Here is an 11,229-nt window from a genome sequence, read left to right as displayed (position 1 = left end):
CCCCGCCCAACACATTTTCTCAATTAATAAAAAAAAGTACTACCGGCTTTGTACACCGAAAGTTGTTGCATCGAAAGTACATTTTTCAGGATGGCAAGATTATACATTTTACAGTGAACCAAAAAGTAACTTTTGCGCTTTTATGGTTTCCATTTTACTTTAAAGTAATTGCTTTTTACATCTGGTTTAGAGGAAATTTAGGTATATGTAAAAAATTTATATTGTATCGTTAACGTGCCAATTTATCATCTAGTATTATGTTCGAAGAAGTTATTTTTATCCCGGAATGTAAGATAACACACCCGGTTAGTGCAGTGCGCAAAAAGTACCTAAGTCGCACTAAATGCGACTGGACTCATTTTGTTTTATTAGAGATAGCGGAACAATAAAAAATAATAAAAATAAAATAATGAAAGGCATTTTATATACTGCACTTTATTTTTTGACTGTTTGACTCAATAAGCCATTCGGTGACAAACTTATATAGCAATGGCCCTGTGTCTATTACTTTCCTCCTAATCCCAGACTGCAGCAGGTCTGTCCGCTTGGGCAGATCCCAGGTCCGGCACCAAGCACGCAGAGGTTCACACACGAGTATGGTGGTTCGCAAAATTGTGCTACAACATTGGTTGGGATTAATGCCGATTTCGACGATTAACCAAAAATAAAGTAATTTCATACTTACCGGCCACTGGAGACCAGAAAACTGCCACTAAGGCGACAATAACGAATACTAGGAACTTCATTGTGACTGGTTTCAGATTGACTTAGCAAGAACCATTCCAGGTATTTCTTTTATATTCCTTAGTTAATCACTTTAAGCTTAGTTAATCACTTTAAGCTTAATTTGTGTACGTTTACTTCTAATTAATCATAGCCGTTTGGATAACAAATCTTATGCGGTTCGCCATTTGTAAGTAACACTGCAGTTATTTGTTATAGTGAAACGGAACTTGTTCGTTACATACATAATTAATTTATTTATGGAAAAGTTACCGCAAATAAGAGTTTAAAAATGCATTTGATAAAAAATACCTCGTGCATAGTATAATTAATTTCGGATCACCTCCTGCATTTGCTCGAAAATTTGTCACACTAAAGTTGATGACACGCTGAGAACGTGGGTAGCATCTCCAAGTGAATCCAAAATGTTTGAAAAATAATTTAGTAAATTCCGCCAATAGCACTCTCTGCCAATCACTCCTTTGCTCGATCGCGTCTAACACAACTTTTGACATTTTTGTAAGCCAAATTTCATCTAGAAATCTTTTAAAAAAGTAAAGGGTGGGGTTTGAGTATCTTGAATTTTAGGACCCATAAATCATTTGAAGTTACATAACATGATTAAGTATCGACTTATGGGTCTTAGTCGATTTTTCTATGCTTGTCCGATATTTCTCTTTTTTTTTGGAAATGATCTGGCCTAATAATTGTGGTATCGATTACTGAGGTCGATCGTTTTTTATTAACTTTACTGAAAAGAAATGTTGTTGGTAATCCACTCAATTGCAGTATGATACCAAAACAACAGCTCGCTTTTTTGACTTCAGAGGTTTTTAATAGTCAACTGGAGACTAAAAACCAACCGCCGAGATTCCAATAAATATGTCCCTAATGTCAACAACTTATCCCCAACTTTTCATTGGATTTTTTTGACTTAGCAGCCAATGGTTATTGAAGCATGTTGTAAAATTAAACAGTTGCGTCAACTATTTGGTAAGGCTGTCATATGACGACGGTCATATGTTAGAAACTACGCTTGTACCAATTTAGTTTATGACCGCTATTTTGAGGGATCAGTAAGCATTTAATACACTTTATTGCTAGCTAATTACAAGATTATTTGCGGTATGCCTTTATACTATATTGATATACCATCAAATTTACGAAAAGGCGGCGGAATTACTAGAAAAATTAGAAAAACGTGATATCACGGCATTTAATAATAAACCCATAAAGAGCGTTTAAAAAAGCGGCAGAGCACCTCGGTGTGACCCCAAGGAGTCATTGTATTTGACCCATTTTCAATAGACTTGTTACATGTGGCATATAAGTCTGCTGTGCAAAGTTTCAACCGAGCGTTTGGCAGGGACAGAGAAGCGTGACCCCATGGGGTCATTGGATTTGACCCATTTTGAATACGCTTATTACATGTGGCATACAGACCAATTTTGCAAAGTTTGAACTAAATAGATTCAAGCGTTTGGCAGAGACAGAGAGGCGTGACCCCGAAGGGTCATTGGATTTGACCCATTTTCAATAGGCTTATTACTTGTGGCATATATAGGTCAACTTCCAAATCCTAATCATAATTAAAGGTAGGTATAACATAAATCTCTTACCAAGCTGATAAAATTAACAAAAATAGTATAGTTACAGTTACACCAAAGAGTAAGGTATTCTTTGGTTACATATAAGAAGACGTACCAAATCAGATAAATAACAATAGTTTCATAAATTGCACTTTATTGTTAACAATTTAACTATTTGCCTCTAAAATCCATAGGGAGCATATATAATATGACAGCAATAGTAGGTATAGGTACATAGATTACTTCATGTTATAAATGGCCGATTAAAAGACTTCCATGTTCGCTTACTTTCCTCCTAGTCCAAGTCCGCAACAGGTCTGTCCAGGAGGGCAGATTCCAGGGCCGGCACCGAGTATGCAAAGGTTTAAGCATAAATATGGTAATGCGCACGTTTGGGCTGTAAATTGAAAGGGAATTAAGACAGTTGACCGAAATCTAAATATGGTAGAACCATTGTATTTAAATACAATAACAGAACCTGATATATACCGGTTACTGGAGACCAGAAAACGGCAACCATTGTGACGATGACCAGCAATACGAACTTCATGGTGGATAAATGATGGGGGACTTAATGGAATCAAGGAGCACCGCTCCTTTTATGGGATTCTGCTATCTTCACCAATAGCACAGAAACAAGGGGATAAGGAAATTTTTTTAATTACCTCCAAAGATCGATATGAGATCCTTAAATCCGCCAGCCTTAATATTAAAACGAAAATTATGATGGCTAAGTACATAATTTATTTATGTATACCACGAAAAAGCCTCAATACGTTGTTACATCAAATTATCATTTACTTATGAGGATGGAAACGGACATCATAACTACGATGTGGTGCTTAACTTAAAGTCGTTTATAGATCAAAGGGCCATGAAAAAGTTGCAGATAATGCTAAATAGACTGTCATAGCAGTAATAACTGATAAGGGATTTTGTCACCATATGTCGTATATTGTATTTCACATCTCCTAAAAGGTAGTAAGAAAACCACGATTAATTAATTTGAATATCAATTAGTATTCAGGCGATTTCAACGTTAAGTTCCATACACAAGATCCTAATGCAAAAATACTGTGTAATTTAAGGGCTTCTTTTGGTTTTGTAGAAACAATAACTTTTCCTACAAGAAACAATAATTGCATTGACAATGTGTTTATCAACTTCAGTGAAGTGTATTACCTACTGTAAATCATAGTGCTTTTGCCATTAAAATGTGCAGACCAATTACAAGGAAGGGCGATATGAAAACTTTTCCATGTAATTATTAAGCATGTATAATATTTTAGATTTTTCCATTGTTTTGACGAATGTAAGTTTCTTTTGTTAACTATGCATGAAATAAATATTATTATGGTCGGTGTTTCTTGTGAGAACTCAGGTCTAGCCTGGTTAACTAATATTATTATTATTATGGTCGGTGTTTCTTGTGAGAACTCAGGTCTAGCCTGGTTAACTAATCGCACGGATTAAAATCAAGTAACGATTAGTATCTGTGTCTGGTGCAGTGTTATGTAGGGTCCTTAAACAAAACAAAAAAAAAACACGTGCATTTCATACTTACCAACATAGGTATTGATGGGCACAATAGCCAACGCTATTTATTATTATTATTATTATTATAGTGTCGGTAACAGTTTAAGAAGTGTAACATATTTATTTTCTGTTAAGTCAAAGCAACAACATTCAAACTAATTAATAAAACAGCCAGCTGTTTACTTGTTTTAAAAAGTTATTTTGAATGTCTATATGCGCCCTTCAGAAGAGACTATGTATTTTGAAAGTAGGCATAGGGACAAATAATATACATAAATCCCTATGTCTACTTCTTAATAAATAGCACTGTATATTATTTAATGCCCAAACTGAGTTTTTGATACTGTCGCATTTTAATTATTTTGATTTGTATAAAATAGTGGTCGATTATTTTCAGGAATTTGCATAATAATTTTGTTTGAAGTAATTTTGATATTCCTAAAGAAATTGACCTACGAGACTTTGTATGAGACAGATTGGGTATTGCATTTATTGATAAGAGACGAATCCAAACAGAGGATTTGAATTATTTTGTTCCATTGATTGGGAATACGAAAGAGTAATCGCCGAAGTTAGGATTTAAGTTATTTCCACCAGTGATGGAGTAAATATTTTATAGAAGAGGTTTCAGAATGTTTAAATTTACTGGTTTCAAGAATCCTTAAAGAAAATTAATTCAAGAAAAAAAACTACATCATCAATTCAGGAAGGTTAAACTGAAAACATAATGTATTCGTAAGAAAATCAAGATATCTTTGGAAGCTTGGAAATTCAAGAACAAAACTTAGGAGGGTGTGACACAACAGGAACAACCCCGAGCAAGTGAAGAAGCAATAATGAGGGCCAGACAACGTGACGCAACAACAAACCGGTCAGACACAAACTGAAATGCGGCAATTGACTAACATGATGGCGATACTTATCCAAGGCCAAGATAAAATGCAGAAGAAAATAGAAGAAGTGCGTCAAGAATTCAGAAAGAAACAGGTTCAATTAGAGAATAAGATTAAACATGACCAAGAGAAGGCAAGATAAGAAATTAGAGAAGAAATTAAGGAAAACCGATTAAAAATTCAAGCAGTGCGTGCAGAAATCGGCCAAAAACAAAGAGAGTTCTGCGACCAGTGGGAGCAAAATTAGTAACTTTTAATGAAATTGCAGGTAAATTGCTTCTTTTCTTGAGATAGATATTGATTAATTATCGATACTTAACCGTACCTCCCATTGTTGCTCCTAGGTTTCTCCAACCCGGGTCGTTTGTCAGACAACAACACATTTGGCAACGCTACCTTCCGTAAGACCAACACTGAACTTGCACTATAAAAGGAGATCTTATAGCCATAATAAGTAAATATTTGGTGTCTAAGATTTATATAAAAGCAAATCTGTTTTTTTAATAGTCCTATATCTCAAAAACTGATTTTGTGCCTTTTCAGTCACTTTCAATTGGACAAAGCCATTAGGTACTAGTAAAACTGTTCACTCATGAATCTCTACGAAAAATCCAAGCCTTTAGATACCAGTGTAACCTGACAGCCGACAAAACGTTAAAGAACAAAATTGCGAACCAACTTTAAATCTCGGAGCATCTAAAACCCATTTGCAAAATTTGTTTTAGAATTAAAACAGTTGGCGCCGTTCTCTTTGGTTTTTGTAAACGAATGAAGTCGTGTACATGCGAAATAACCTTCAACCACTGCCATGAGTGCTTGTTTAAATGTAGGTCTTTTCAATTCACCTTTAGTGGATTCAATCAATCCTTGACATATTCGTATTCGGGTAATGGACGAAGGTTGTAACCGATGGCCGCTTTGTCGTTTCAAAGATTTTGTTCTTAATTTGTATTTTGTTTAACATGGAAGCTTTACACATAATACCGCTTTATAGCGAAAGTGAACAAGAGTATGTCTGGAAATACGAGATAACAACGGGTGCATTTTGAAAAAAGGGTGCCTTTTCGAGATATAAAACTAGTGAGAGTTGTAAAGGGGGTTTTAGGCAGACGAGGCGAGACGTTCAAAGAATTAGTACGATTTTTATTTTTCATAATTGCAAATATTTTTCGCGGTTAGATTGTGCAAGTTTATTGTTTGTTAACATAGTGGCGCTGTTTTTTTAACTTCGATTACGTCGTTGGGAAACAATTAAACGAAGTCGAATGTGTGGCAAAGTACTAGTTAACGACTTTACGCAAAAAGGAGAAAGATTAAACGGACTGCCAGCCTGATTCGTAGCAAGGCTAAAAGTGATCAAATTTACGCGAGGGAACATTTTCGAATCGGAGGACCTCTGTTCAAATAAAACACGGGATTAAATAAACTGACATTAAAACTCAAATTTAATTTCCGTGAGATATTTCCTTTGGTTTGATTTAAACTTGGTTTAGCATTCAGAGAAGTGTATATGTTGAGAAAAGACAATTTTTATAAAATAAATAATCAATTTGTAGAGCACTACGGTATCAGTATTGTAATCCAAGTGTTGACGAAAAGTTGCCTTCAGTTTTCAATAACAATAAAGTTTGTTGTGTTCGTTAAATAAATTAGCCTTAATCATATCCACTTTGTTACCTATTAATTACAGTTCATTTGAACTTTTCCTGACAGTATGTATTTTGAACAGGAGAATGTACCCGGAATTTATTATGTGGTAAAGATGAATTAAAGATAAGGATCAAATTTAGCACGTGATTGCATTTTTTATAAGTACTACCATTGAATAATAATTATTCAATGGTACTACTTTTTATAAGCAAAACCAATATTTTAAATTAATTATCTTGGAAAGAAAAATGGAATTTGAACGTCCTTACTATCGACGAACCATAGTTCCTCACTAAAGAAGTATATATTTCAAAAATTATTCGCAATAGAATAACCCAGGTGTACGGTACTAAAGACCCATTTTATTTTCAAGTAAAATATTAGTCGAAACAATTTCGATGGGGGTCTAGACTCTAGACGGACGACCCACCATCCTGTAAACCAGTAATCAATGCAAAACGCCCACCTCCAAAACTTCAAAAACAGAAAGTTAATGGCGACCATTTTTTGGGACTGTGAGAGTGTTATGCCTTTTGAATACTTCGCAACAGGAACTACAATTAACAGTGTAAAACGAAAAAAAGCGCCCTCGTGCCAATGGCTGAGATTCCAACAAATACCGTATCCCTAATGTCAACAACTCATCCCTAAATCTTTGCTGGAAGATATAAACAAGTATAAATTGTGTACAACTCTTATGCAGATAAAGCGCATTTTTTTTTACCGAAATAGCTTTTGTTTTGACATCACCAATGAATATATTTCTTGCAGACGTCTCAATCGCCTTTGATGAGTACCCTCTTCCGACAATCCGTTCTTGAGGTAGTATAAGGGAATATACCCGATTACGCTAAGAGCCCACCCCCCGCAGGCCCCGTCGTTCACTGATCTCGAAAAAGAGTCGCACGGGAAAGTTATAGTTTGTACAAATCAATTTATTGCGATGAGACCTCTCATTAGAATACCATGAAGGGTAGAACTGAACTGAATTTGGCACCACTAAAGGCACGCGTATGCAAAATCTGAGACCAATTTGGTTGTCGTATGTAAAAGTTATGCACGTTTTACTTTCAAAAACAGCATCTCAGAAAATAATTCGTGGGGGGGGGGGGCCTTTAGACAACGAAATTTCAAGGTATAGGCTATCTACTACAAACAATTTCAGGACTCTAGGACCATTCCCCTAGAAGTAGTTCAAAACGGCAGAAGTGGGTCCGGACAGACGGACGGACAAAACGCAAACAATAGCACATTCTTTTTAATTCTTAAAAAATGCGCTAAAAAGGGGATAAGCAAAATTATTAATTTCCGTCAAGGATAACGATATGGGATGTGGTTCATCATTCCCTTAATCCCTCGGGCATAATTATTACAAAAACGGAAATTGTTATGGTTACATAATTTATAGAAAAAATAAGGTTTCGTTATCAAATTACCTTAATTAACTGATTAGGGCGGCAGAACCGGGCGATTTTAATTTTTGTTTGAGGCGAGCCTACAGCAATCAACTCTTCCAAGATGAAATAATTCAAAAACAAACATGATTTAGACAGGTTAATTGTGTTTCCTGCAAATTCTGGAAATGCGAATTTACGATTTGAATTTGTTTCTGAAAGTTCCAATTTGAAAACTCCAGAATTTGAAAGGTCTTAGGAAACGATAGGGAATGTTCCATAGAAGTTGCGATGTCATAGATTACCGAACAATGACGAAAATTATTGGTAATTTACAATATAATACCTCATACGTTTTGTCTCTATAATTCAGTTTGGGGGTCCTGGGATCTTGCTCTAATAGTGATGATGTAGTGGTTGAAAACATCGATATTTCAATACCATCAAGCTCAAAGCTGTTTTTAAACTAGTTTATCGTGTACATGGACAAAAAACATACAGAAATAACAATTAACTTAGGCTTGCATTCTTTATTTTGATTTTTCTTTATTTTATGTTTAGAATGTTTAACTCAAAAGGCCATATGTAACGTGTTACGCAATAGACAACAATGTAGTGGAAGGGCCGCGTAGATGGACCGACTACTTTATTTTCCTCCTAATCCCAATCCGCAGCAGGTCTGTCCAGACGGGCAGATTCCAGGACCGGCACCGAACACGCAGAGGTTTACACATGAATATGGAGCTTCGCAAAATTGGGCTGTAAAATGAAATGAAAGTAACAAAAAAATTCAAACACACCATAGCAAAGTTAATCAATATTTACCAGCAACTGGAGACCAGAAAACTGCAGCCATGGCGACAATAACGAACAGTAGGACCTTCATTGTGAATGTAGGAATGATTTAGTAGAAACAAGCAGCCTTACTCCTTTTATATGATTTCGGCAACCACAACGAAATACGCAGATAAGCAAAATTTTGTTAATCTACCCCGAATAATCAAATGTACTAGGATAACAAATCAGACGTGGTTCGTATTTCAAATAATCATGCAATGGAAAATTTAAAAAAATTCGAATTCGATCATTTTTCAAAATTGCGCTGTTTCCATTTTACTATTTGAGATTAAACACGCATGCGCAATCGAAATGTGTCGGAAAAATTTGTATTTTCAAAAAATTAATTTTTAGGTTTCAAATTATGAATGCGCACGATGAATCAAAATAATTAAGTTTCAGAAACTTAATTAGTGCTTTTAATTTGAACTCTTGATACCCTTTCACAACTGAAACTCATTTTCAAATTCTTAGATACCACAATCAACTCACATTTCAGTCTTTAATAGTTTTCGGTCGTAGATTGTAGCAATCGTACTTCTTTTTTGGAATTTTGAATAATGATTATTTTCAAACTCATCTGGGTAATGATACAAAGCAGTGGCGTAACTACCATCGGGCAGTTCGGGGCAATGCCCCGAGGCCCCGCAATCACGGGGGCCCCGCAACCCGAAAGGTGCCAGCCACACGTAGAAAACGATGTGTAGTATACAAAATATAAAAATGTGTGCCATGCCTCATTTTAGTGATTTGACTAGCACAATGTCAACGAACGAATTTTTCGAACTAATCATCAAACAATATGGGATTCTCGAGAGTGATTTTATTCAGATGTTCACGACTTTTTATTATTCTTGACATTACCTGTAACTGTGGCAAGTCTCGAGCGATCGTTCAGTAAGTTGAAAATCATAAAAAATTATCGAAGATCTCAAATAGGTCAGAAAAGATTTATCAATCTAGCATTTCTTTCAATTGCATCTAAAATCGCGTCGGAAATGGATCTGACCCAAGTAATCAAGGATTTGCAAATGCAAAGGCTAGAAAAAGAGACTTTTAGATTTTCTATATAACTTAGGCTCGTCAAATATGTATGTAATTATTATTTCAAAAATTAAACGTTTAGTATGTTCCGATTTTATATTTTGCAATTAATAAGAAGTATAGATTAAAAAAATGACTGTTTTAAGGTGATTTTATTTAAACGATTCTTATTAAAAACTTTAATGCGTGCCTAGTACTTATAGGGGGCCCCGAGGACCATTTGCCCCGAGGCCCCGAGCTGTCTTGTTACGCCACTGACGTCCCGTATCCTATGTTGGCAGGTCGCAAACAATTTGTTTTGACAATGCGTAAGACCGGAAAACTAAATTTCTGGTTTGGAGGTTTTCTCTTGATAGGTGGTGTTTTCAAGTAGCAACTTTTATTTGAGCGGTCCATGTGCTCAGCCAGCTTAAAATATACACAACACAATAGCGGCCAGGTATTTACGTCGGAACGTGCCAAAATGATGTACGATTAACAAGTGGTACCTGATGTAGGTAGCGAAATTTGCTCTAAAAGCGGCTTACCTGCGCGCTGGGCTCTCCAAAGTTCGTCGCGAAAGCCGTGGTCCTTTTTCGCTGGTTTGAAGGATTGGCCCAAAAAAAACTACGTTAGTAGAAAGTTAAGGGATACAACACTTTTTTCCAATAGAGAGAGATAAGGTCTCAAAAATGAGCCCAGGAAAAATACAAGTATAATTGTGCACAACTCTTGTGCAGACAAAGCGATTTTAACACCGAATAAACTTTTGTTTTGACATCACCAATGGATATATTTCTTGCAGACGTCTCAATCGCCCTTTGTGAGTACCCAATCACGAATAATAGGTCGAGGAGGAGGGATATGGTTTGGTAGAAGTAAAACTATCTCGAAAAAAGCGGGAAAGTTATAGTTTGTAAACATTTCGAATGAAGAACCTTCATTTAAAATACCATGAAGGATGGAAATGTATTTACTTTACCCCCCCCCCCCCCCTCGAAGTTTAAATTTTTTTGGGCACCACTTAAACATGCCGTAATGCCAAAATTTGAATACCAAATGGTTGTCGTATGTAAAAGTTTATGCACGGTTTTACTTTCAAAACCAGCATCTCAAAGAAATAATTCGTGGGGGGCACCCTTTTAGCAGGGAATTTGATGGCCGTCTGGCCACCTTCAAAAGTATAGGCTACCTAAAGCAAATTTCAGGACTCTAAGACCCCATTCCCCTTAGAAGTATTTCAAAACGGCAGAAGTGGGTCTGGACGGACGGACGGACAAAAACGCAAACAAAGCACATTTTTTAGCGCATTTTTTAAAGAATTAAAACAATGTGCTATTGTTTTCGTTTTGTCCGCCCGTCCTTCGGACCCACTTCTACCGTTTTGAAACTACTTCTAGGGGTCCAAGAAGGAACCGTTTTTTCTACCAACTACTGACCTTCTTTCTCCTCCTCTTATCAAACTACGTGGGAGGGGGGGGGGGGTGAAACTAGTTTTATCCTTTCATGGTACTTTAATGAAAGGTCTCAAACGAAACTTTCGTTACGAAAAGGAATTAATTTCTACAAAACATAGCCCTCCTA

General features: G+C 36.0%; 2 long non-coding RNA genes across 2 annotated transcripts; both read right to left on the bottom strand.

Annotated features, from left to right (window-relative positions):
• Nucleotides 1-419: 419 nt before the first annotated feature.
• LOC116169497 lies at nt 420-846 on the bottom strand. Its single transcript, XR_004144971.1, has 2 exons — nt 686-846; nt 420-617 (listed from the first exon to the last, which is right to left on the bottom strand). It is a non-coding gene; the product is annotated as an uncharacterized LOC116169497 (long non-coding RNA).
• Nucleotides 847-8,289: 7,443 nt separating this feature from the next.
• Nucleotides 8,290-8,709, bottom strand: LOC116169495. Its single transcript, XR_004144969.1, has 2 exons — nt 8,611-8,709; nt 8,290-8,544 (listed from the first exon to the last, which is right to left on the bottom strand). It is a non-coding gene; the product is annotated as an uncharacterized LOC116169495 (long non-coding RNA).
• Between the last annotated feature and the right edge of the window lie 2,520 nt (nt 8,710-11,229).

This window comes from Photinus pyralis, unplaced genomic scaffold (genome assembly GCF_008802855.1).
Source record: "Photinus pyralis isolate 1611_PpyrPB1 unplaced genomic scaffold, Ppyr1.3 Ppyr1.4_LG4, whole genome shotgun sequence".
In the NCBI taxonomy this organism is placed as follows: domain Eukaryota; kingdom Metazoa; phylum Arthropoda; class Insecta; order Coleoptera; family Lampyridae; genus Photinus; species Photinus pyralis.
Note: the sequence above shows the minus strand (reverse complement) of the source record. Positions and strands in the feature narration are given on the sequence as shown.